This window comes from Oncorhynchus keta, chromosome 14 (genome assembly GCF_023373465.1).
Source record: "Oncorhynchus keta strain PuntledgeMale-10-30-2019 chromosome 14, Oket_V2, whole genome shotgun sequence".
NCBI lineage: Eukaryota > Metazoa > Chordata > Actinopteri > Salmoniformes > Salmonidae > Oncorhynchus > Oncorhynchus keta.
This window is the reverse complement of record NC_068434.1, coordinates 38,790,331-38,818,161: the sequence shown is the minus strand read 5'-3', so window position 1 is coordinate 38,818,161 and position 27,831 is coordinate 38,790,331.

Sequence of the window (27,831 nt, the reverse complement as noted above, 5' to 3'; positions counted from 1 at the left end):
ACTGGAAGGTTGCGAGTTCAAACCCCCGAGCTGACAAGGTACAAATCTGTCGTTCTGCCCCTGAACAGGCAGTTAACCCACTGTTCCCAGGCCGTCATTGAAAATAAGAATGTGTTCTTAACTGACTTGCCTGGTTAAATAAAGGTAAAATAAAAAATAAAAAAAAATTAAAAAAAATGAGGTACGTATACAAACTGAGATTGACAATCAAATGTCTCCTCTGGGATTAATAAAGTATTTCTAATATAATAAGGTTATTATTTAGAGAACAACACTAGACATTACATTTGAAGGTCTTTGGACATGACGAGATGAGGAGGGAAGAGAAGAGGAGGGAAGAGAAGAGGAGGGAAGAGAAGAGGAGGGAATAGAAGAGGAGGGAAGAGAAGGGGAGGGAAGAGAAGGGGAGGGAAGAGAAGAGGAGGGAAGAGAAGAGGGAAGAGAAGGGGAGGGAAGAGAAGAGGAGGGAAGAGAAGGGGAGGGAAGAGAAGAGGAGGGAAGAGAAGAGGGAAGAGAAGGGGAGGGAAGAGAAGAGAAGAGGAGGGAAGAGAAGAGGAGAGAAGAGGAGGGAAGAGGAGGGAAGAGAAGAGGAGGGAAGAGAGGAGGGAAGAGAAGGGGAGGGAAGAGAAGAGGGAAGAGAAGGGGAGGGAAGAGAAGAGGAGGGAAGAGAGGAGGGAAGAGAAGGGGAGGGAAGAGAAGAGGAGGGAAGAGAAGAGGGAAGAGAAGGGGAGGGAAGAGAAGAGGAGGGAAGAGAAGAGGAGAGAAGAGGAGGGAAGAGAAGAGGAGGGAAGAGAAGAGGAGGGAAGAGAAGAGAAGAGGACGGAAGAGAAGAGGAGAGAAGAGAAGAGAAGAGGAGGGAAGAGAAGAGGAGGGAAGAGAAGAGGAGGGAATAGAAGAGGAGGGAAGAGAAGAGGAGGGAAGAGAAAGGGAGGGAAGAGAAGAGGAGGGAAGAGAAGAGGAGGGAATAGAAGAGGAGGGAAGAGAAGAGGAGGGAAGAGAAGGGGAGGGAAGAGAAGAGGAGGGAAGAGAAGAGGGAAGAGAAGGGGAGGGAAGAGAAGAGGAGGGAAGAGAAGGGGAGGGAAGAGAAGAGAAGGGAAGAGAAGAGGGAAGAGAAGGGGAGGGAAGAGAAGGGGAGGGAAGAGAAGAGGAGGGAAGAGAAGAGGGAAGAGAAGGGGAGGGAAGAGAAGGGGAGGGAAGAGAAGAGGAGGGAAGAGAAGGGGAGGGAAGAGAAGGGGAGGGAAGAGAAGAGAAGAGGAGGGAAGAGAAGAGGAGAGAAGAGGAGGGAAGAGGAGGGAAGAGAAGAGGAGGGAAGAGAAGAGGAGGGAAGAGAAGAGAAGAGGAGGGAAGAGAAGAGGTGGGAAGAGAAGAGGGAAGAGAAGGGAATCGAAGAGGAGAGAAGAGGAAGGAAGAGAAGAGGAGAGAAGAGGAGGGAAGAGGAGGGAAGAGAAGAGGAGAGAAGAAGAGGGAAGAGGAGGGAAGAGAAGAGGAGGGAAGAGAAGATGAGAGAAGAGGAGGGAAGAGGAGGGAAGAGAAGAGGAGGGAAGAGAAGAGGAGGGAAGAGAAGAGAAGAGGAGGGAAGAGAGGAGGGAAGAGAGGAGGGAAGAGAAGGGGAGGGAAGAGAAGAGGAGGGAAGAGAAGAGGGAAGAGAAGGGGAGGGAAGAGAAGGGGAGGGAAGAGAAGAGGAGGGAAGAGAAGAGGAGAGAAGAGGAGGGAAGAGGAGGGAAGAGAAGAGGAGGGAAGAGAAGAGGAGGGAAGAGAAGAGAAGAGGAGGGAAGAGAAGAGGAGAGAAGAGGAGGGAAGAGAAGAGGAGGGAAGAGAAGAGGAGGGAATAGAAGAGGAGGGAAGAGAAGAGGAGGGAAGAGAAGGGGAGGGAAGAGAAGAGGAGGGAAGAGAAGAGGAGGGAAGAGAAGAGGAGGGAATAGAAGAGGAGGGAAGAGAAGAGGAGGGAAGAGAAGGGGAGGGAAGAGAAGAGGAGGGAAGAGAAGAGGGAAGAGAAGGGGAGGGAAGAGAAGGGGAGGGAAGAGAAGAGGAGGGAAGAGAAGCGGAGGGAAGAGAAGAGGGAAGAGAAGAGGAGGGAAGAGAAGAGGAGGGAAGAGGAGGGAAGAGAAGAGGAGGGAGAGAAGAGGAGGGAAGAGAAGAGAAGAGGAGGGAAGAGAAGGGGAGGAGAGAAGAGGAGGGAAGAGAAGAGGAGGGAAGAGAAGAGGAGGGAAGAGAAGAGGAGGGAAGAGAAGAGGAGGGAAGAGAAGAGAGGGAAGAGAAGGGAGGGAAGAGAAGAGGAAGAGAAGAGGAGGGAAGAGAAGGAGGGAAGAGAAGAGAAGAGGGGAAAGAGAAGAGAAGAGAAGGGAAAGAGGGAAGAGAAGAGGAGGGAAGAGAAGAGGAGGGAAGGAAGAGAAGAGGGAAGAGAAGAGGAGGGAAGAGAAAGGGAGAAAAGAGGAGGGAAGAGAAGAGGAGGAAGAGAAGAGGAGGGAAGAGAAGCGGAGGGAAGAGAAGGGGAGGGAAGAGAAGAGGAGGGAAGAGAAGAGGGAAGAGAAGGGGAGGGAAGAGAAGGGGAGGGAAGAGAAGAGGAGGGAAGAGAAGGGGAGGGAAGAGAAGAGAAGGGGAGGGAAGAGAAGGGGAGGGAAGAGAAGAGGAGGGAAGAGAAGGGGAGGGAAGAGAAGAGAAGAGGAGGGAAGAGAAGAGGAGAGAAGAGAAGGGAAGAGGAGGGAAGAGAAGAGGAGGGAAGAGAAGAGAAGTGGAGGGAAGAGAAGAGGAGGGAAGAGGAGGGAAGAGAAGAGGAGAGAAGAGGAGGGAAGAGGAGGGAAGAGAAGAGGAGGGAAGAGAAGAGGAGGGAAGAGAAGGGGAGGGAAGAGAAGAGGAGGGAAGAGAAGAGGAGGGAAGAGAAGAGGAGGGAAGAGAAGGGGAGGGAAGAGAAGAGGAAGGAAGAGAAGGGGAGGGAAGAGAAGAGAAGGGAAGAGAAGAGGGAAGAGAGAGGGAGGGAAGAGAAGGGGAGGGAAGAGAAGAGGAGGGAAGAGAAGGGGAGGGAAGAGAAGGGGAGGGAAGAGAAGAGGAGGGAAGAGAAGGGGAGGGAAGAGAAGGGGAGGGAAGAGAAGGGGAGGGAAGAGAAGAGGGAAGAGAAGAAGGAGGGAAGAGGAGGGAAGAGAAGAGGAGGGAAGAGAAGAGGAGGGAAGAGAAGAGGAGGGAAGAGAAGAGGAGGGAAGAGAAGGGGAGGGAAGAGAAGAGGAGGGAAGAGAAGGGGAGGGAAGAGAAGAGGAGGGAAGAGAAGGGGAGGGAAGAGAAGAGAAGGGAAGAGAAGAGGGAAGAGAAGGGGAGTTAAGAGAAGGGGAGGGAAGAGAAGAGGAGGGAAGAGAAGAGGGAAGAGAAGGGGGGGAAGAGAATGGGAGGGAAGAGAAGAGGAGGGAAGAGAAGGGGAGGGAAGGGGAGGGGAGGGAAGAGAAGAGGAGGGAAGAGAAGGGGAGGGAAGAGAAGAGAAGAGGAGGGAAGAGAAGAGGAGAGAATAGGAGGGAAGAGGAGGGAAGAGAAGAGGAGGGAAGAGAAGAGAAGAGAAGAGGGAAGAGAAGAGGAGAGAAGAGAAGAGGAGGGAAGAGAAGAGGAGGGAAGAGAAGAGGAGAGAAGAGAAGAGGGAAGAGAAGGGGAGGGAAGAGAAGAGGGAAGAGAAGAGGGAAGAGAAGGGGAGGGAAGAGAAGGGGAGGGAAGAGAAGAGGAGGGAATAGAAGAGGAGGGAAGAGAAGAGGTAGAAAAGAGGTAGAGAAGAGAAGAGGAGGGAAGAGAAGAGGAGAGAAGAGAAGAGAAGGGAAGAGAAGAGGAGGGAAGAGAAGAGGAGAGAAGAGAAGAGGGAAGAGAAGGGGAGGGAAGAGAAGAGGGAAGAGAAGAGGGAAGAGAAGGGGAGGGAAGAGAAGGGGAGGGAAGAGAAGAGGAGGGAAGAGAAGAGGAGGGAAGAGAAGAGGTAGAAAAGAGGTAGAGAAGAGAAGAGGAGGGAAGAGAAGAGGTAGAGAAGAGGTAGAGAAGAGGTAGAGAAGAGGCGGGAAGAGAAGAGGATGGAAAAGAAGAGGTAGAGAAGAGAGGTTAGAACAGAACAGGCTTGTTATTAAGTTATTAATATGAGAACAGCACACTCCTTGAGGTCTACTCAGACCTATCAGGCCTATCACCGGGCTGTCATCAGGACTGGACAGCCGGGGCCAGGGGCTGTGACATGGCCGGAGGAGTGGACTGCGGACCCTGACATGAGGCTTTGTTCACTCTCTGATTGATGGGTTCATGGCTCGAGCTGCAGTATTGTCCACTTGCCCCCCTTCCCCGCCTGCACTGATCTGAAGATCTTATCTGACCACTGAGATCTCTGTAGAGTCACTCACACATGTGCTGACCACTGGCCATGAAAGGACTGAAACCTTATCCACTCAATGGAGTGGAGTAGAGGTATTCTCTGTGCTGGGTTGGGAAGAGCGAGGTCTCCCCATTCACCTCACGACAACTCCTTTTCAGATTTGTTCAATATCCAATTATAGCTCAGCTGAAGATAAATTATAGCCAAACTCTCCCAATGTCCCTGACCTTTAACTAACCGTAGTAGAGTGCAGTTTTAACTGTGTTTTGCTGCTATCTCTGTCAGGCAACCATTCATCATGGTCCAGGTATTTGTGTTCACCTGGACCTGACTGAGTGAAGACAAGGGTCCATGTTGTTCTGTCAGTCGCTGAGTAATGATACTGCTGGGCCTCCTCGTCTGACCTCCACAAATCACTGAAACTTGTCGTCATACTAAACGCCAAACACTGGGCTGTATTGACTCTCACTAAAGCCTCCAAACGTAGTCATATTATAGCAGCTCTGTGCTTTTCAACACTCTACCCACGCTTAGTACATCCGTAGTGCATCACAGATACATGACAACTTGAAACACAAGTCCTTGTTCATACAGTACACCTCACAGAGTTGAGAGTGAATCAACAATTAGCTGCAGGGAAAGTGGAATGAGTTGGCATATTCCCCATGCAATACGCTTGTCTGTCTATGTCCCTCTCTGTCTGTCCTTGTCCCTATCTGTCCCTGCCAGCGGGGAAGGCATAGCGCCCTCAGAGACAGACTCATCCCGCATGGAAAAATGATCAGCTGTGGAGAAGAAAGCCGCCGCCTCCATAAATTTTGCCACAGCAACGCTTGAAAGCAAGTCCTGACAACCGGTATCTCACTGGCCGTTCGTTCCCTTTCTCCAAATTGAGGGGCATAAATCAGACCTGGTCTCTGCGGCTTGCTGGCTGGCGGCCTGAGCCCAGGGACGCAAGGATTCAGGGATGCACTTCACTCACCCTGGCACTTCTGTAGCTGGGAGAACAGATTGTTGTTGTATGGGGGGAACAGAAAAACTGGAACACCACATGTATAGACACCCACTGTGAGTGGATTTCATTTACCCTGATTCCACCAAATAAGCGAGAATAGCATCCATTTCAAAATTAGCATTAGAATAGTATCATTAAAATATATATTTTTTTGTGCTAAATAGATCATTATTACTACAATGATAGAGAGCAGCGCTACTGTACATGTAGCATAAGATGCCAGAGCCCAGTAGGATAGCTAGATCAACGGTTTCAGAAAGAGGGAAGGCTAGCTGACTGCAGCAGACCGACTTCTACATAGGCCAAACCCATTTGACCCAGAGGAACGAAAAAGCAACATGAGTCCAGAATTTATAGGCCCTGGGTTAACAAGGTTTGCTAGTTAGACAAACAGGCTGTCCCTGAGATGCAGTAAATAACCGTTAGCCTAGCGCTACGGTATGAGGCCAGCGGATGGAATAGCGGTCATGGTGAAATGGGAACCATGCTCTCTCAGACAAGGGCCTCTGAGGCAGTCGGAAGGCCAGCAGACAGACAGCCCTGCTCTGAACAGCAGCCAGTTGAAGAGGACCATGGAGGTAGAGCAGGACTATGTTATTTTGATATCCATGTGGTTTTGATATCTGTGTTGTTGACACTGTATGGCTGTGCCCCAAATGGCACTCTATTTGACCAACTGAATTTATTACATTTTGATAGGTTTGGATAGTCAATAGACCATGCAGGGCGTAATTAAGGTGTCTGAAGCTATACTATTGGTTCTGGCCTCAGAAAGATATCTAGGTTAGTTATTTACTAGAGAGCTAGCTACATAAAGAATGCCTTCACATTGAACCACTCTAAGAGGCCTGGTTCCAGTCCACACCTTATTAGCTTATGATTCAGATTCCATCAGACAGCTTCTGAAATGTCCCAATCTTCATCAAAGTTATGCACACCCTAGTATTACCCCTTTCTCTAACTAAAGAATACATTTGGCTTTTAAACCCCAAAAATTCCACACATGACCCCATAACAAGAGACTGAGAAGAAACCTCTTTGATAGCAAACGGAATTCAATTATGAGTCACAGGATCAGTCAGTCAATCTCATACTCATAATTAAAAAAAAAAAAATCTGAGCAAGTTGCGGGTCTGTCCAAAGTGATGACCTGTGTCCCCTCAAACCCCAGGCCAGCGTCATTGCTTTCCCACCCCACCGGTCACCTCTCTGTGGCCCTACTGTGACCCCTCCTGGTCAGCCAGGTATCCCTCGCTGGATCACTGGACCCTGGGTGTCACCGCACCGCTCCCTTCACCTGGGCCACTCATGCGTAGGAGGGTTAGGTTAGGACAAGGCCAGCCGCCCCTTTGAATGGCATTCATAGGGCCAGGTCAATAAATCTGTCCAGAGACAGGGGGTCTGACTGGTGGCCCCTGTTTATCTTACAGACCCCTCTCCTCTCCTCAGGTGATTCATAGCTTCAGGTCTGGAAGTTAATTGCAGGCTGACTGAGAATGAAAGAAAGAGCACCTGTGTGAGTGAGGTGAGTGTGTCTATTGATGAATGTGTGTGTGTTGTGTGTGTGTGTTGTGTGGTGTGTTGTGTGTCAGGCTCAGCAAAGAGCCCTGCCAACCAAAGAGAGTTATCAAGAGCAGCACTATAAATTCTCGGACAACCCAAAGATTCCTAGATGCCCTTCCAGACTCCCTCTACCTACCCAAGGACATTGGAGTACAAAAATGTGAAACCTCTACAGGATCGGTGTTCCCCGCGCGGGACGGTTGAGCAAACGTAGGCTAATGTGATTAGCATGAGGTTGTAAGTAACAAGAACATTTCCCAGGACATAGACATATCTGATATGGGCAGAAAGCTTACATTCTTTTTAATCTAATTGCACTGTCCAACTTACAGTAGCTATTACAGTGAAAGAATACCATGCTATTGTTTGAGGAGAGTGCACAGTTATGAACTTGAAAATGTATTAATAAATGAATTAGGCACATTTGGGCAGTCTTGGTACAACATTTTGAACAGAAATGCAGTGGTTCATTGGATCAGTCTAAAACTTTGGACATACACTGCTGTCATCTAGTGGCCAAAATCTAAATTGTGGCTAGATTCCTAAGTCATATATTGGTCTTTCTCTTGCATTTTAAAGATGACGGAACAAAAAGTAAAAAATAGAAAACAGAAAAACTGCATATGAAGACATATAAAGTATACAAAATACTCCGGTCTGGTTTTGGATCCCGTCATAGTACTGAGACCAGTGGAATTCTCCGCCTCTGACCGTATTAAGGGAGCTTGCTAGGGATTTCGACATGCCGCCCCTAGGAGGGGTGCATCACATATTGGCAGGCTTTTTTGCTATACTCGACTTGAGGTGATTATCTGGTCTTGGGTCTCCTCAGGCTCGTGTGGTGGGGGAGATCTTTGTGGACTAAACTCCACCTTATCTCAGGGTAGTAAGTTGGTGGTCTGTTGATATACATCTGGTGGTGTGGGTGCTTTGGCAAAGTGGGTGGGGTTATATCCTACCGGGGGGTATCGTCAGACAGGGCCACATTGTCCCCGACTCCCCTAGTCTCCGTCCCCAGTATCTATGCTGCAATATGTATCTATGCTGTTTATATACCGGGGGGCTAGGGTCAGTCTCCTGTCTTATCTGGTGTCCTGTGGGATTGTAAGTATGCTCCCTCAAATTCCCCCATCTCTCTCTCGCTCTCCCTCCCCTCCCGGAGGACCTGAGTCCTATGACCATAGTCCCCAGTCCCCCTGGCCGTGCTGTTGATCCAGTTTCTGCTGTTCTGCTTGATGCTATGGAACCTTGAAATGTTCACCGGACTTGCTATCCTTTCCAGGAGCTGCTGTTTCGACCCTCTCTCTCTACCGCACCTTATGTCGGCCATGAAAAGCCATCTGACATTTACTCCTAAGGTGCTGACCTGTTGCACCCTCTATAACCACTGGGATTACTATTTGACCCTGCTGACCATCTACGAACGTTTGAACATCTTGAAGAACGATCTAGCCTTAATGGCCATGTACTCTTATAATTTCCACCCAGCACAACCAGAAGAAGACTGGCCACTCCGCAGAACCTGGTTCCTCTCTAGGTTTCTTCCTAGGTTCCTGCCTTTCTACAGAGTTTTTCCTAGCCACCGTGCTTCTACATCTGCATTGCTTGATCTTTGATGTTTTAGGTTGGGTTTCTGTATAAGCACTTTCTAACATCTGCTGATGTAAAAGGTGCTTTATAAATACATTTGATTGATCAATTTGATTGATTGAGGATGACTTTGCAACTTTAAATCCCTTGCCCATACTGAAAAGTAATGAATTTGCAGTACTACTGCAGCCAACATCTGTGTCTTATTTTGGGTCTGAGCGAAGCCAGAACCCTGCAAACAACCCTGCAGGGTGTTTCTCTCTCTCTCTCTCTCTCCCACCCTCCATCCCTCCCACTCCCTCTCTCTCTCTCCCTCTCCCCCATCAATCTCTCTCTCTGTTTCTCTCTGCCCCTTCCCTCCCCATCTCTCTGTTTCTCTCTGTGTGTGGGAACATCCCAGGGTTAGAGGTTAACTAAGGGAAGGTGTTTTTCCTACTAACACCAGTACATTAGGGTCGGGGCTTCTTGGCGTCCCCTCCCTCCTCTCAGGTGAAACCTATTCATGTGTGCAGCGGCCTCCTAACCGTTACTGTCATCACCCTCTCTAATGTAGCCCCCTCGCCGTGCTAAACGAGCCCAGCTTTCAGCACTGTCTCAGGCCATGCCACGGAGACAGGGCCGCCCCACTTTCAACTCACACACCTGTGTGTCCCACAACATCACAGGCCATTTCCCCTCTCCAAATGCCCCCAAAACAAACTCAAACAGCAGGTAGGCTATATTTGCTTGACTTTGCTGCTGGGCTATGTTTGAAAAAGTGCTCTTTAGTATGAGGAAGGTGTGGCTTCATTGCTATCTGCCTGTGTACTTTGTTTGGATTGACAGACTTACTGCACAGCACATACAATAAACATGAAGGTATGCACACACACAGGCAAGTACAAGTATGAAAATACACACACATGCACTCGCGCGTGCACACACACGTATACAAACGCATGCCATTGCTGTCTTTGGATTGCTTGGGTTAATAACTGAAACCTCAGACGGGCCAGAATGTCATTTTTTTTCTTCCACCCATCCCAGATCATTTAGCATGCATCATTACCCCTCCAGAAACATTATGGCAATAAACAGCTCAGTGGGACAGATCTTATTTAAAGGCAAGAGGGGAAGTGGAAAACACACACACACACATTAACACACACACACACACACACACACACACACACACACACACACACACACACACACACACACACACACACACACACACACACACACACACACACACACACACACACACACACACACACACACACACACACATGTATTCTGCCCAAAAAGCCTTTCAGGGAATGAAGTTTGATCCTACAGGCTGTAATTAATATCCACAGTATATACAATACTATTATAAAAACACACCAACCCCACCGGACTTCTCCATGAGAAATTCCAACTTTCAAATAATTAAAACCATGGTAATCAGATATGCAGCAGGCGGATGGTCAAGTCAAAGCGCTGGTAAAGATAGATGTGTAGAGCCTTAGTTCACTTATCCCAGGACAATATTCAGCATGAGAGAGGAGAGGAAATGAACGATAAACAAAGAAGACCTTGGAAGGGCTGGAATAATTATATGCCACTCTAGCCAATCTACATAAATAAACCCAGCTCGCACAGAACGCTTACAGTCATTTTTCAGACCCAGCCGGCCATGTTTCAAAACATGTTTATGGCAAAAGGCGTGTTTTACATTTTACATGAAATACTTCGTTTAGTTTGGCAGGGCCCAGACGCAGAACCCAGGCTGTGTGACTTGGGCCAGATTGATTCACAGTGTGTATCCTAGTGTGACATTATCAATCCATCATGGACCCTGACACTAACAGGAAATCACAGGGCTTCCTTATCACATTATTCTACATCTCCAGGACTATCAGATTGGTGGTAATCAAATAATCACCACCAGCAGATCCTTGGAGGGCCTTAAATCTAAAGACCTCTAACACTGTTAACTGTTTTCAACTTCTCTACTCTGCAGGGTCGGTGTCAGTTCTGACACATTCAACACACATTTTCACGCACACACACGGGCGCACAGAGTGTGGGTATTTTGCAGGGTCTGTGTCCATTCTGACGAGCTGTCGGCCCCTGAGGCCCTTGATCAGATAGCGGCCCCTGCCTCGTTCCCCCTCACAGCCCTGAGCAAACACACAGAGACCCTGGCCTGACCACCACACACACACACACACACACACACACGCACACACACACGCACACACACACACACACACACACACACACACACACACACACACACACACACACACACACACACACACACACACACACACACACACACACACACACACACACACACACACACACTAGCCAGGGGGTCCAGATCAACACAAACATGGACCAGTGCACTTTTGAAGCAGGGCTGAATGGCTCATTGGGTGCAGGCTGCGCTCGACTGGCTGGTGGGTAGGTTGGTGGGTCGGTGCAGACGTGGAGGTGGGCTGTTGGCTGTCTGCACCCAGAACCGAGCCATGTTGGACTGAAGGACAGGTCTGTTGGAGTTAGTTAGGACTCACACAAACACAAAGACCCAGTGTGCCTCTCTGTGCTACAGTGAGTAAGCGTTGGGAGCTTGAAGATATTGAAAGTGTTTTAAGGTAATTACTTGTCTCTCTCTCTGATAGGATAATCAAAATCATAACATTCATTTCAATCAAACATCAATTGTTATGCAGAGTGATGTCATTAATACTAACCAGGTCCTAACTTCTTGCTGCTGGAAGAGAACATATCCACCATCCATGTTTACCAGCCATGCTACACACTTCCACAACTCTACACCACAGAAGTGAGTAAGAGTGGAGTGTCTGACAGCTATTCCACATTACTGTCTATGTCCATGAGGGGGAGTAAGAGCCCAAGGTTTCCCTCTCTCTTTCCCTCTCTCCTTTGTCTTCAATGGGCTCTTATCTTCACCAGTCTCCCGGTCTTCTCAAATGGCTCATCAGACTACACGTGGTGGATGTCCGAAATGGCACCCTATTCCCTAAATAGTCTACAACTTTTGACCAGTGGTGCACTATAGCAGGGGTATTCAACTCTTACCCTATGAGGTCCAGAGCCTGCTGGTTTTCTGTTCTACCTGGTAGTTAATAGCACACACCTGGTGTCCAAGGTCTAAAGAGGAACAAGAGGAAAATGCAGTGGAAGGAGGTCCAGAGTTGAGTTTGAGTGCTCTATAGGGTCCCATTTGAGATGCAACCATGGGTTCTGAAGAACATGGTGTCCCCATCCCATACTCTCTTCCCAGGCTACATATGATGTCATCAGCCATCTCTAATAGCAGGTACAGTGCCTTCAGAAAGTTTTCACACCCCTTGACTTTTTCAAAACAATTCTGTGTTACCGCTTGAATTTAAAATGGAATAAATTGAGATTTCATGTCAGTGGCCTACACACAATACCCCATAATATCAGTTTTTCTAAATGAATAAAAATGAAAAGCTGAAATGTCTTCAGTCAAGTATTCAACCCCTTTGTTATGGTAAGCCTAAATAAGTTCAGGAGTAAAAATATGCTTAACAAATTGCATAATAAGTTACGTGGACTCACTTTTGTGTGCAATAAGGGTGTTTAACATGTTTAATGACTACCTCATCTCTACCCCACACATACAGTTATCTGTAAGGTCCCTCAGTCGAGAAGTGAATTCCAAACACAGATTCAACTACAAACACCAGTGAGGTTTTCCAATGCCTGGCAATTGAAAAGGGGCACTTACTGATAGATGGGCAAAACAAATAAAAAGCAGACATTGAATATCCCTTTGAGCACGGTGAAGTTATAAGATGGAGACTTCCCTGAGCTGGAGACTCTTACCTCCCTCACTAGTTTTAAGCACCAGCTGTCTGAGCAGCTCACAGATCACTGCATCTGTACATAGCCCATCTGTAAATAGCCCATCCAACTACCTCATCCCCATACTGTATTTATTTATTTATCTTGCTCCTTTGCACCCCTGTATCTCTACTTGCACATTCATCTTCTGCACATCAATTACTCTAGTGTATAATTGGTATATTGCAATTACTTTGCCACCATGGCCTATTTATTGCCTTACCTCCCTTTTTCTTACCTCATTTGCACACCTTGTATATAGATTTTCTTCAACTGTATTTTTGACTGTATGTTTTGTTTATTCCTGGTGTAACTCTGTGTTGTTGTATGTGTCAAACTGCTTTGCTTTATTCTTGGCCAGGTCACAGTTGTAAATGAGAACTTGTTCTCAACGTGCCTACCGGGCTAAATAAAGGTGAAATATATATATATATATATTTTAAAATAATTACGCGTTTGATGGCGTATTAATTCACCCAGTCACTAAAAAGATACAGTTGTCCTTCCTAACTCAGTTGCCGAAGAGGAAGGAAACTGCTCAGGGTTTTCACTATGAGACCAATGGTGACTTTAAAACATTACTGAGTATCACTCTCCATATTTCCAAGCATATTGGTGGCTGCATCATGTTACAGGTATGCTTGTAATCGTTAAGGACTAGGGAGCTGAGCTAAGCACAGGCAAAATCCTAGAGGAAAACCTGGTTCAGTCTGCTTTCCACCAGACGCTGAGAGATGAATTCACCATTAAGCAGGACAATAACCTAATACCCAAGGATAAATATACACTGGAGTTGCTTACCAATAAGACAGTGAATGTTCCTGAGTGGCCGAGTTATAGTTTTGATTTAAATATACTTGAAAATCTATGACAAGACCTGAAAATGGTTGTCTAGCAATGATCAACAACCAATTTGGCAGATCCTGAAGAATTTAGAAAATAGGTGTGGAAAGCTCTTAGAGACTTATTAAGAAAGACTCACAGCTGTAATCGCTTCCAAAAGTGCTTTTACAAAGTGCTGACTCAGCAGGGTGAATACTTACAATACCAGTCAAAAGTTTGGACACACCTACTCATTCAAGGGTTTTTAGTTATTTTTACTATTTTCTACATTGTAAAATAATAGTGAAGACATCAAGACAAAGGGTGGCTACTTTGAATAATCTCAAATATAACATATATTTTGATTTGTTTAACACTTCTTTGGTTCCTACATGATTCCATATGTGTTATTTTATAGTTGTGATGTCTTCACAATTATTCTACAATGTAGAAAATAGTCAAAATTTAAAAAAAACTGAAATGAGTAGGTGTGTCCAAACTTTTGAGTGGTACTATATGTAAATGAGATATTTCTGTATTTCTCTTTTGTTGTTGTTGTGTTTTACACCCTTTTTCTCCCCAATTACCTGATACCCAATTACTCTCCAATTGCGATCTTGTCTCATCACTGCAACTCCCCAACGGGCTCAGGAGAGGCGAAGGTCAAGACAAATGTGTCCCCCGAAACATGACCCGCCAAACCGCGCTTCTTAACACCCACCAGCTTAACCCGGAAGCCAGCTGCACCAATGTGTCAGAGGAAACACCGTTCAACTGACAACCAAAGTCAGCCTGCAGGTGCCCAGCCTAGTAATGCCCCCCCCCCCAGTCAAACCCTCCCCTAACTCAGATGATGCTGGGCCAATTTTGCATTGCCCTATTGGACTACCAGTCACATCCGGTTGTGACACAGTCTGGGATCAAACCCAGGTTTGTAGTGACACCTCAAGCACTGCAATGCAGTGCCTTAGACCACTGCGCCACTCAGGATGCCTCATATTTCTATATTTCAATACATTTGCAAAAATGTCTAAAAACATGTTTTCACTTTGTCATTATGGGGCATTGTGTGTCGATGTAGGGGGGTGGACATTGATTTAATCAATTATGAATTCAGGTTATAACACAACAAAATGTGGAATGAGTCTAGCAGTCTGAACACTGTCTGAAGCCACTGTAGATTCAAAATAGGTGTCCTGGTCTGCTGGTGAACCTGTGTCTGAGTGACATGGGCAGCCAGTCTTGTTGTTGGGATTCCAGAGGAGCTGCCCAGTCCACTTTAATTGCTCCCTTATTACTGGGGCAAACAGACAGATATTTGTTAATGAATCCACATGCTTCAGTAACTAGAGCCCCCCTCCCAGCCACCCCCCCGGCATCCCCACCCTACCCTGCCAGGGACTAGGTCCTTATGGACTCAGGGGTCAAAGGCAGAGGTCACTGGGTTTTACGCTGCCTGGCCCTGGAAAACAGAGGTTATCTGGGCCCAAATGGACTGGTTAAATAAAGAAATGATACAACAGACTGTTACTGTGGTGATTCTCTCAGTCACAGAACACACTGGGGAATGAGCTGTGAGGGAAAGAAGTGAACACAACCAGAGTGATGTGGTTCATAACGCAAGCTCACATTCAGAGAGTTTATGCAGTGGTGTAACCATGGGACATCCTAATATACTGTATATACAGCAATTGTGTTTATGCTTTTTGATTGATGAAGGTGCAATGAAAGTAATAATAATGGTTCCCTTCAATCTTACCAAAGATAAAAGGCCGTACACTGCAGTACAACATAACATGCGAACATTGAGTTTGATGCTGGCGTACTGGATATTACATGTAATGCAAGCCTCAAAGACATGTCATCCTTTGATCCACTGAATATATGTCTATAATTAAACACACTGTTGTGCCATTAGGTCCATTTCAATCAGTTAAGTAAGCAGCAGAAGGGGACAGCAATTCCTGTAAGGGCACTCGAAAATACCGCTGGGTAGTAACTCAAAAGAGAAGTGTACGGTTTAGGAAATGCCTCTTGATTGTGTTTAAACCTCAGTACACCATTAAAGGCTAGCCTGCCCTGCGTGTGTCCATGCTGAGAGAACTATCAAATCCCTGTGCCACCAGCAAGACTGGTTTGTGTCCCAATTGGCACCCTGTTCCCTATATAGTGCACTACCTCTGACCTATGGGCTCTGGGAATAGATTGCCATTTAATATATATTTAATTTGAGTAAAAACTTCTTGTCCCTGCGGTTTCCATAAGCATTTCCTCCCCACATTTCAGACATTGACACGGAAACAAAAACTTCTTATTTTGATCAATGATCTGGGCCCCCTGGCTTGCAAATGAAAATGTACTTTTTTTTTTTAAATAGCTGTGCCTGTTGGACAATAGCATAGAATAAGTATGTTAGCATTATTTAAGCAATATGGCCATTTCACTCAGATGAAGCTAGTCCTGAGGAGCAGTGAATGTGCACACAGTCTCCCGAGGAAGCTAGTTTGTCTTGGGTGGTGAAAGGTGAGGCTTAGCTATGAGAGAGACACTAGTTTGTCTTGGGTTGGTGTTGTGGAAGGTGAGCTGAGGCTCAGAGGAGCAGAGCTCATCCATCCAGGTGTCTGACAGAGCAAGATAAGCACCTCACCCTGGGCAGAAATAACACATCGTCCCATTAAGGCCTGATAATTATGCAGACCCACCGCCACTCCAGGGCTGATGTATCACCTTCAGATAGTAATCTCACACCCCTCCGTTGCACACACACACAGACATGCACTCACACACACACACACACACACACACACACACACACACACACACACACACACACACACACACACACACACACACACACACACACACACACACACACACACACACACACACACACACTAAAAGGTGCTAACGGGAATTTAACTTCCCATTGAATACTGAGATCTTGTACAGTGTCAGTGGATAAATGGACCTACAAGGTATTTACATGATTCTTCTGAAAGGGCAGCACATCCCACTGCAGTCGTTAACGATAATGGTTTCGATAAAGTTTTCATGAATTTAACCTTTTTTTTCAGGAGTTGTTTACTGACGCCAAAGGTAGATGGGCCTCTTTCAACGTGGCCCATCACCAGATAACAAACATCACCGCCGAGGTGTGTCACATGCATGTTATTGCGCTATCTTGTTGTCATCAAACACACAATCCAATGGAGCTACACACTCAACAACCTGTCCATGGTCTTGTCCCAACAAATACTGCCGTAGTCAAACATTATCAGTGACCCAGCCATCCTTAAAGCCTGTGTGGGGAGATGAACGTGGGTTTCCAACAGGGTTTTCTCACCTGCAGCCCTCTATGAGATAGATGTTTTACACTGTGCAGTGTTACAGTGCGTAAAGTACCAGAGAGGGCCTTTGTGCGTGCTTGCAGGTGATCCATTGTTCTTTAAGTCCCCATCCTTCACCTGATGGGTCTATCTGCTGACAGGACTGGGTGTTCTGAGGCGTTGTGTGTCTCGTAGGACTGACCACATCTGATACGCTGTTAACCTGGGGCTAGTTCACAGAGGGAGATCACTGCAGCATGTCTGACATTGTGCAGGAAGAAGTCCCCTGAGCCTAAAGTCAGTCCTATGATACATGTACGTGTTTTATGATACTATCGTCCAGTCACACAATAGCAGCTCATTTCCTGTATGTGTCTGGGGCTTTCTGGATGAGCACTTCTGAGTTATCACTGTGTCCGACCATCTTTAAGGCTTTTAGCTACAGCAACTTGACCAGAAAAAAAGGAATCCATATTTTTTGGGGACATCACTTATGAATTCTGAATCCTGAAGATAGATGTCGGATATGAATGTCAGTTCTTGTCTCTTGACGTTATCCATAAGTAATCATATGCAATGTTTTGATTAGCCCCCTTACAGAAGCGATCAAAGTCAATTTAATAGGACTCAAATGGGCCGTTCTGGCTCGGACAAGACTGCTTACGCGCTGTGAAGTGAACAGTTCTGTAATTCATTTCAAAGGGAAGATTCCTCCGCTGTGAGCTGATTTATCAGCCAGAGCCTCAGTGGGCGAGATAGTGTTGCCTTGAGGCCGGATTCTCTAGTTCTGCCATCCACAGTAGACAGTACCTGGCTGGGTGAACAGGGTTGTGTCCCAAAAGGCACCCTATTCCCTGTATAGAAAACTGTGTTTGACCCGGTAGTGCACTATAAAGGGAATAGGGAGTCATTGTGGACATAACCAGAACATGTGCTTTGATGAGGGTCATCAAAGCCTCCCCAGCCACAGGTAAAGCCTTAATTCATCTTATCCCACTGTGACAGCACTATTGTAGCGTAATAAATGGTCCAGGACTGTATTCGATACTCCACACACATTGACGGATGGAGATATTGCAGTGCGTGTGTGTGTGCGTGTGTGTGTTCAAATGAAGCACAATACACTACTATTTTCTACTGCTTTTCCCCAGCTCTCTTACACTATTCCCTGGCAGCCCTTTATGTTGGACAGTGTCATTCACAAAAGAGCAGAGTATGAGACATCTCAGCTTAACCTGATCTGAGAGTCTCCTATTTCCAAGCTAGAACAGAGAGGAAAATCCACAGGGAACACAGAGAAGGTTCTGAGGGCTCTACATAACCTTTCAACAACCTATCATATGAGATGAACTGTCTGGGACGGAAGGATGGTGGAGCCTGGAAGAACTAAGAACTTGCTGACATACTCTCCAAAGGGAAGCAGGTAGCCTGGTGGTTAGACTGTTGGGCCAATAACTGAAAGGTTGCTGGTTCGAATCACTGGGCTGACAAGATAAAACAATCTGTCGTTCTGCCCCTGAACAAGGCAGTTTAACCCACTGTTCCCCTGATAGGCCATCATTGTAAATAAGAATTTGTTCTTAACTGACTTGCCTACTTAAAGAAAGGTCAAAAAAAATCTATCACTTCGGGGGTCTACAGTAACCATGCCCATTAAAGAAGTCAAATGCTCTACTGTATGGCTGCTTATTCTACAGCAGCACAGTATGGTTCTGCCCTGCTCTGTAGCTAGCTGCCCTTCTCTAGTGAAAACTGCAGCATGCTGTGGCCTTTACCCTGTGTCCAGTGGCTCGTTCCTGTGTCCATTCACCCCAGCACGTGGCTCACAGTGGGGAAGGACTTCCAGCTCCTCCACAGCAGCCTCGTACAGTTACTAACCTGTTACTCAACTCTACCTATACACAGTGCAGTCTGGACTCTGAGACCAGCTGCCAGGCGGTGGCCCCTTGATGTAGTATGTACATTTGCATGTATGTGCGCCAGCCCACCTGTCACTCACTCACATGGCTGGAGCTCACATCTTATCCTGGAGAGCCGCAGGGTGCACAGGCTTTTGTTACAGCCCAGCACTAAAACACCCGATTAAGCTAATCAGTCAAGGTCCAGTACATACGACAGCACTGGAGAAATGTGATGAGGTTCTTGTTGTATGTTCTGTTCTATACTGTACGTGGCCAGGGCTGTATAGGCCCATAGTGACGGGTCAGCCCTGGTACTAGTGGGTGGTACTAGTGTCTAATAAGGGCCGCCCTGGAGCCCAGCAGCGGGAGCAGGAGCTCTCTCTCTCTGTCAGGAGCTGTTGATTAACTTGTTTCCAGATGATCCCGAGCCTCTAGCGCTCTGTTCTGTGTGGGAACGTGCCCACTGGGACCTACCCAGAACCACCTGCTTTCTGCACTCTCACAGCATAGCTAGCTTCTTCACTTTCCAAATACAAGTGTGTGTGTGTGTGTGTGTGTGTGTGTGTGTGTGTGTGTGTGTGTGTGTGTGTGTGTGTGTGTGTGTGTGTGTGTGTGTGTGTGTGTGTGTGTGTGTGTGTATGAGCTATTTGGCATTTGGCGTGGAGAGTGGAGTAGAATGGAGGGGTGGGATGAGAAGACAAGCAGCTGAAGCATGATTAGCTGTAATTAGGCTTCCTAAAAGTGGAAAACTATCTAGCAGCCACGGCCTTGGCATTGTGACTGATGCTCCAAACCTAAACAGGCTAAATAAAACCCTGGGAACAGGGCCGGGGCACGTCGCTGCCAGCCAGCCCACCTGCCACACACGATGTAAACTTAATGTGACGTACTTATACTGAACAGAAATATAAACGCAACATGGAGCAAATTCAAAGAATTTACTGGGTTACAGCTCATAGAATTTCAATTCATTAATTAGGCCTTAATCTATGGATTGGGCAGGGACGCAGCCATAGGCCCACCCACTGGGGAACCAAGCCCAGCCAATTAGAAGTCGTTTTTCCTCACAAAAGGGCTTTATTACTGATAGATATACTCCTCAGCAACCCCCGTTCCACCTCCTCAGATGATCCCGCACACAAAGAAGCCGGATGTGGAGGTCCTGGTCTGGCGTGGTTACAGGCCGGTTCGACATACTGCCAAATTCTCTAAAACGACATTGGAGATGGCTTTTAGTAGAGAAATTAACATTCAATTCTCTGGCAACAGCTCTGGTGAACCATTCCTGCAGTCAGAATGCCAAGTGCAAGCTCCCTCAAAACATGAGACATTTGTGGCATTGTGTTGTGTGACAAAACTGCAGATTTTAGAGTGGCCTTTTGTTGTCTCCAGCAGAAGGTGCACATGTGTAATGATCATGCAGTTTAATCAGCTTCTTGATATGCTATCTTGGCAAAGGAGAAATGTTCACAAACAGGGATGTAAACAAATTTGTGCACAACATTTTGTGAGTATAGAACATTTCTGGGATCTTTTATTTCAGCTCATGAAACAAAGGACCAACACTTTATATGTTGCATATATATTTTTAGGAAAGTGTATAGTAAAAGGAGTGAATTAGTGTTCTTTTTGTTCAGTGTATAGTAAAAGGAGTGAATTAGTGTTCTTTTTGTTCAGTGTATAGTAAAAGGAGTAAATTAACAGTGTTATTTTGTTCAGTGTATAGTAAAAGGAGTGAATTAGTGTTATTTTTGTTCAGTGTATAGTAAAAGGAGTGAATTAGTGTTATTTTGTTCAGTGTATAGTAAAAGGAGTAAATTAACAGTGTTATTTTGTTCAGTGTATAGTAAAAGGAGTAAATTAACAGTGTTATTTTGTTCAGTGTATAGTAAAAGGAGTAAATTAACAGTGTTATTTTGTTCAGTGTATAGTAAAAGGAGTAAATTAACAGTGTTATTTTGTTCAGTGTATAGTAAAAGGAGTGAATTTGTGTTATTTTTGTTCAGTGTATAGTAAAAGGAGTGAATTAGTCTTCTTTTTGTTCAGTGTATAGTAAAAGGAGTAAATTAACAGTGTTATTTTGTTCAGTGTATAGTAAAAGGAGTGAAACAACAGTGTTATTTTGTTCAGTGTATAGTAAAAGGAGTAAATTAACAGTGTTATTTTGTTCAGTGTATAGTAAAAGGAGTAAATTAACAGTGTTATTTTGTTCAGTGTATAGTAAAAGGAGTGAAACAACAGTGTTATTTTGTTCAGTGTATAGTAAAAGGAGTGAAACAACAGTGTTATTTTGTTCAGTGTATAGTAAAAGGAGTGAAACAACAGTGTTATTTTGTTCAGTGTATAGTAAAAGGAGTAAATTAACAGTGTTATTTTGTTCAGTGTATAGTAAAAGGAGTGAAACAACAGTGTTATTTTGTTCAGTGTATAGTAAAAGGAGTAAATTAACAGTGTTATTTTGTTCAGTGTATAGTAAAAGGAGTGAATTAGTGTTATTTTGTTCAGTGTATAGTAAAAGGAGTGAATTAGTGTTATTTTGTTCAGTGTATAGTAAAAGGAGTAAATTAACAGTGTTATTTTGTTCAGTGTATAGTAAAAGGAGTAAATTAACAGTGTTATTTTGTTCAGTGTATAGTAAAAGGAGTGAAACAACAGTGTTATTTTGTTCAGTGTATAGTACAATGAGTAAATTAACAGTGTTATTTTGTTCAGTGTACAGTAAAAGGAGTGAAACAACAGTGTTATTTTGTTCAGTGTATAGTAAAAGGAGTAAATTTAACAGTGTTATTTTATTCAGTGTATAGTAAACAGACTAAATTAACAGTGTTATTTTGTCCAGTGTACAGTAAAAGGAGTGAAACAACAGTGTTATTTTGTTCAGTGTATAGTAAAAGGAGTAAATTAACAGTGTTATTTTGTTCAGTGTATAGTAAAAGGAGTAAATTAACAGTGTTATTTTGTTCAGTGTATAGTAAAAGGAAATTTGTGTTATTTTTGTTCAGTGTAAAAACAGTGAATTAGTGTTCTTTTTGTTCAGTGTATAGTAAAAGGAGTAAATTAACAGTGTTATTTTGTTCAGTGTATAGTAAAAGGAGTGAATTAACAGTGTTATTTTGTTCAGTGTATAGTAAAAGGAGTAAATTAACAGTGTTATTTTGTTCAGTGTATAGTAAAAGGAGTAAATTAACAGTGTTATTTTGTTCAGTGTATAGTAAAAGGAGTGAAACAACAGTGTTATTTTGTTCAGTGTATAGTAAAAGGAGTGAATTAACAGTGTTATTTTGTTCAGTGTATAGTAAAAGGAGTGAAACAACAGTGTTATTTTGTTCAGTGTATAGTAAAAGGAGTAAATTAACAGTGTTATTTTGTTCAGTGTATAGTAAAAGGAGTGAATTAACAGTGTTATTTTGTTCAGTGTATAGTAAAAGGAGTGAATTAACAGTGTTATTTTGTTCAGTGTATAGTAAAAGGAATTTGTGTTATTTTAAATAGTAAAAAGTGAATTAGTGTTATTTTGTTCAGTGTATAGTAAAAGGAGTAAATTAACAGTGTTATTTTGTTCAGTGTATAGTAAAAGGAGTAAATTAACAGTGTTATTTTGTTCAGTTTGTTGAAACAACAGTGTTATTTTGTTCAGTGTATAGTAAAAGGAGTAAATTAACAGTGTTATTTTGTTCAGTGTATAGTAAAAGGAGTGAAACAACAGTGTTATTTTGTTCAGTGTATAGTAAAAGGAGTAAATTTAACAGTGTTATTTTATTCAGTGTATAGTAAACAGACTAAATTAACAGTGTTATTTTGTCCAGTGTACAGTAAAAGGAGTGAAACAACAGTGTTATTTTGTTCAGTGTATAGTAAAAGGAGTAAATTAACAGTGTTATTTTGTTCAGTGTATAGTAAAAGGAGTAAATTAACAGTGTTATTTTGTTCAGTGTATAGTAAAAAGAGTGAAACAACAGTGTTATTTTGTTCAGTGTATAGTAAAAGGAGTGAAACAACAGTGTTATTTTGTTCAGTGTATAGTAAAAGGAGTGAAACAACAGTGTTATTTTGTTCAGTGTATAGTAAAAGGAGTAAATTAACAGTGTTATTTTGTTCAGTGTATAGTAAAAGGAGTAAATTAACAGTGTTATTTTGTTCAGTGTATAGTAAAAGGAGTGAAACAACAGTGTTATTTTGTTCAGTGTATAGTAAAAGGAGTGAAACAACAGTGTTATTTTGTTCAGTGTATAGTAAAAGGAGTGAAACAACAGTGTTATTTTGTTCAGTGTATAGTAAAAGGAGTAAATTAACAGTGTTATTTTGTTCAGTGTATAGTAAAAGGAGTGAATTAACAGTGTTATTTTGTTCAGTGTATAGTAAAAGGAGTGAATCAACAGTGTTATTTTGTTCAGTGTATAGTAAAGGAGTGAATTTGTGTTATTTTGTTCAGTGTATAGTAAAGGAGTGAATTAGTGTTATTTTGTTCAGTGTATAGTAAAAGGAGTAAATTAACAGTGTTATTTTGTTCAGTGTATAGTAAAAGGAGTAAATTAACAGTGTTATTTTGTTCAGTGTATCGTAAAAGGAGTGAAACAACAGTGTTATTTTGTTCAGTGTATAGTAAAAGGAGTAAATTAACAGTGTTATTTTGTTCAGTGTATAGTAAAAGGAGTGAAACAACAGTGTTATTTTGTTCAGTGTATAGTAAAAGGAGTAAATTTAACAGTGTTATTTTTATTCAGTGTATAGTAAACAGACTAAATTTGTTATTTTGTTCAGTGTATAGTAAAAGGAGTGAAACAACAGTGTTATTTTGTTCAGTGTATAGTAAAAGGAGTGAATTAACAGTGTTATTTTGTTCAGTGTATAGTAAAAGGAGTGAAACAACAGTGTTATTTTGTTCAGTGTATAGTAAAAGGAGTGAAACAACAGTGTTATTTTGTTCAGTGTATAGGTAAAGGAGTGAAACAACAGTGTTATTTTGTTCAGTGTATAGGTAAAGGAGTGAAACAACAGTGTTATTTTGTTCAGTGTATAGTAAAAGGAGTAAATTAACAGTGTTATTTTGTTCAGTGTATAGTAAAAGGAGTAAATTAACAGTGTTATTTTGTTCAGTGTATAGTAAAAGGAGTAAATTAACAGTGTTATTTTGTTCAGTGTATAGTAAAAGGAGTAAATTAACAGTGTTATTTTGTTCAGTGTATAGTAAAAGGAGTGAATTAACAGTGTTATTTTGTTCAGTGTATAGTAAAAGGAGTAAATTAACAGTGTTATTTTGTTCAGTGTATAGTAAAAGGAGTGAATTAGTGTTATTTTGTTCAGTGTATAGTAAAAGGAGTAAATTAACAGTGTTATTTTGTTCAGTGTATAGTAAAAGGAGTAAATTAACAGTGTTATTTTGTTCAGTGTATAGTAAAAGGAGTAAATTAACAGTGTTATTTTGTTCAGTGTATAGTAAAAGGAGTAAATTAACAGTGTTATTTTGTTCAGTGTATAGTAAAAGGAGTGAATTAACAGTGTTATTTTGTTCAGTGTATAGTAAAAGGAGTAAATTAACAGTGTTATTTTGTTCAGTGTATAGTAAAAGGAGTGAATTAGTGTTATTTTGTTCAGTGTATAGTAAAAGGAGTGAATTAACAGTGTTATTTTGTTCAGTGTATAGTAAAAGGAGTGAATTAACAGTGTTATTTTGTTCAGTGTATAGTAAAAGGAGTGAATTAACAGTGTTATTTTGTTCAGTGTATAGTAAAAGGAGTAAATTAACAGTGTTATTTTGTTCAGTGTATAGTAAAAGGAGTGAATTAGTGTTATTTTGTTCAGTGTATAGTAAAAGGAGTGAATTAACAGTGTTATTTTGTTCAGTGTATAGTAAAAGGAGTAAATTAACAGTGTTATTTTGGTCAGTGTATAGTAAAAGGAGTAAATTAACAGTGTTATTTTGTTCAGTGTATAGTAAAAGGAGTAAATTAACAGTGTTATTTTGTTCAGTGTATAGTAAAAGGAGTAAATTAACAGTGTTATTTTGTTCAGTGTATAGTAAAAGGAGTAAATTAACAGTGTTATTTTGTTCAGTGTATAGTAAAAGGAGTGGATTAACAGTGTTATTTTGTTAAGTGTATAGTAAAAGGAGTGAAACAACAGTGTTATTTTGTTCAGTGTATAGTAAAAGGAGTAAATTAACAGTGTTATTTTTTTCAGTGTATAGTAAAAGGAGTAAATTAACAGTGTTATTTGTTCAGTGTATAGTAAAAGGAGTAAATTAACCGTGTTATTTTGTTCAGTGTATAGTAAAAGAAGTAAATTAACAGTGTTGTTTTGTTCAGTGTATAGTAAAAGGAGTAAATTAACAGTGTTATTTTGTTCAGTGTATAGTAAAAGGAGTAAATTAACAGTGTTATTTGTTCAGTGTATAGTAAAAGGAGTAAATTAACCGTGTTATTTTGTTCAGTGTATAGTAAAAGGGTGAATTAACAGTGTTGTTTTGTTCAGTGTATAGTAAAAGGAGTAAATTAACAGTGTTATTTGTTCAGTGTATAGTAAAAGGAGTAAATTAACCGTGTTATTTTGTTCAGTGTATAGTAAAAGGAGTAAATTAACAGTGTTATTTTGTTCAGTGTATTGTAAAAGGAGTAAATCAACAGTGTTATTTTGTTCAGTGTATAGTAAAAGGAGTAAATTAACAGTGTTATTTTGTTCAGTGTATAGTAAAAGGAGTGAATTTGTGTTATTTTTGTTCAGTGTATAGTAAAAGGAGTGAATTAACAGTGTTATTTTGTTCAGTGTATAGTAAAAGGAGTAAATTAACAGTGTTATTTTGGTCAGTGTATAGTAAAAGGAGTAAATTAACAGTGTTATTTTGTTCAGTGTATAGTAAAATGGAGTAAATTAACAGTGTTATTTTGTTCAGTGTATAGTAAAAGGAGTAAATTAACAGTGTTATTTTGTTCAGTGTATAGTAAAAGGAGTGAATTTGTGTTATTTTTGTTCAGTGTATAGTAAAAGGAGTGAATTAGTGTTCTTTTTGTTCAGTGTATAGTAAAAGGAGTAAATTAACAGTGTTATTTTGTTCAGTGTATAGTAAAAGGAGTGAAACAACAGTGTTATTTTGTTCAGTGTATAGTAAAAGGAGTGAAACAACAGTGTTATTTTGTTCAGTGTATAGTGTGAAACAACAGTGTTGTTTTGTTCAGTGTATAGTAAAAGGAGTGAAACAACAGTGTTATTTTGTTCAGTGTATAGTAAAAGGAGTGAAACAACAGTGTTATTTTGTTCAGTGTATAGTAAAAGGAGTAAATTAACAGTGTTATTTTGTTCAGTGTTTAGTAAAGGAGTGAATTAACAGTGTTATTTTGTTCAGTGTATAGTAAAAGGAGTAAATTAACAGTGTTATTTTGTTCAGTGTATAGTAACAGGAGTGAATTTGTGTTATTTTGTTCAGTGTATAGTAAAAGGAGTGAATTAGTGTTATTTTGTTCAGTGTATAGTAAAAGGAGTAAATTAACAGTGTTATTTTGTTCAGTGTATAGTAAAAGGAGTAAATTAACAGTGTTATTTTGTTCAGTGTATCGTAAAAAGTGAAACAACAGTGTTATTTTGTTCAGTGTATAGTAAAAGGAGTAAATTAACAGTGTTATTTTGTTCAGTGTATAGTAAAGGAGTGAAACAACAGTGTTATTTTGTTCAGTGTATTGGTAAAGGAGTGAAACAACAGTGTTATTTTGTTTAGTGTATAGTAAAAGGAGTAAATTTAACAGTGTTATTTTATTCAGTGTATAGTAAACAGACTAAATTAACAGTGTTATTTTGGCCAGTGTACAGTAAAAGGAGTGAAACAACAGTGTTATTTTGTTCAGTGTATAGTAAAAGGAGTAAATTAACAGTGTTATTTTGTTCAGTGTATAGTAAAAGGAGTAAATTAACAGTGTTATTTTGTTCAGTGTATAGTAAAAGGAGTGAAACAACAGTGTTATTTTGTTCAGTGTATAGTAAAAGGAGTAAATTAACAGTGTTATTTTGTTCAGTGTATAGTAAAAGGAGTAAATTAACAGTGTTATTTTGTTCAGTGTATAGTAAAAGGAGTAAATTAACAGTGTTATTTTGTTCAGTGTATAGTAAAAGGAGTGAATTAACAGTGTTATTTTGTTCAGTGTATAGTAAAAGGAGTAAATTAACAGTGTTATTTTGTTCAGTGTATAGTAAAAGGAGTGAATTAGTGTTATTTTGTTCAGTGTATAGTAAAAGGAGTAAATTAACAGTGTTATTTTGTTCAGTGTATAGTAAAAGGAGTAAATTAACAGTGTTATTTTGTTCAGTGTATAGTAAAAGGAGTAAATTAACAGTGTTATTTTGTTCATTGTATAGTAAAAGGAGTAAATAAACAGTGTTATTTTGTTCAGTGTATAGTAAAAGGAGTGAATTAACAGTGTTATTTTGTTCAGTGTATAGTAAAAGGAGTAAATTAACAGTGTTATTTTGTTCAGTGTATAGTAAAAGGAGTGAATTAGTGTTATTTTGTTCAGTGTATAGTAAAAGGAGTGAATTAACAGTGTTATTTTGTTCAGTGTATAGTAAAAGGAGTAAATTAACAGTGTTATTTTGTTCAGTGTATAGTAAAAGGAGTAAATTAACAGTGTTATTTTGTTCAGTGTATAGTAAAATGAGTAAATTAACCGTGTTATTTTGTTCAGTGTATAGTAAAAGGAGTGGATTAACAGTGTTATTTTGTTCAGTGTATAGTAAAAGGAGTGAAACAACAGTGTTATTTTGTTCAGTGTATTGGTAAAGGAGTGAAACAACAGTGTTATTTTGTTTAGTGTATAGTAAAAGGAGTAAATTTAACAGTGTTATTTTATTCAGTGTATAGTAAACAGACTAAATTAACAGTGTTATTTTGTTCAGTGTATAGTAAAAGGAGTGAAACAACAGTGTTATTTTGTTCAGTGTATAGTAAAAGGAGTAAATTAACAGTGTTATTTTGTTCAGTGTATAGTAAAAGGAGTAAATTAACAGTGTTATTTTGTTCAGTGTATAGTAAAAGGAGTGAAACAACAGTGTTATTTTGTTCAGTGTATAGTAAAAGGAGTAAATTAACAGTGTTATTTTGTTCAGTGTATAGTAAAAGGAGTAAATTAACAGTGTTATTTTGTTCAGTGTATAGTAAAAGGAGTAAATTAACAGTGTTATTTTGTTCAGTGTATAGTAAAAGGAGTGAAACAACAGTGTTATTTTGTTCAGTGTATAGTAAAAGGAGTAAATTAACAGTGTTATTTTGTTCAGTGTATAGTAAAAGGAGTGAATTAGTGTTATTTTGTTCAGTGTATAGTAAAAGGAGTAAATTAACAGTGTTATTTTGTTCAGTGTATAGTAAAAGGAGTAAAATAACAGTGTTATTTTGTTCAGTGTATAGTAAAAGGAGTAAATTAACAGTGTTATTTTGTTCATTGT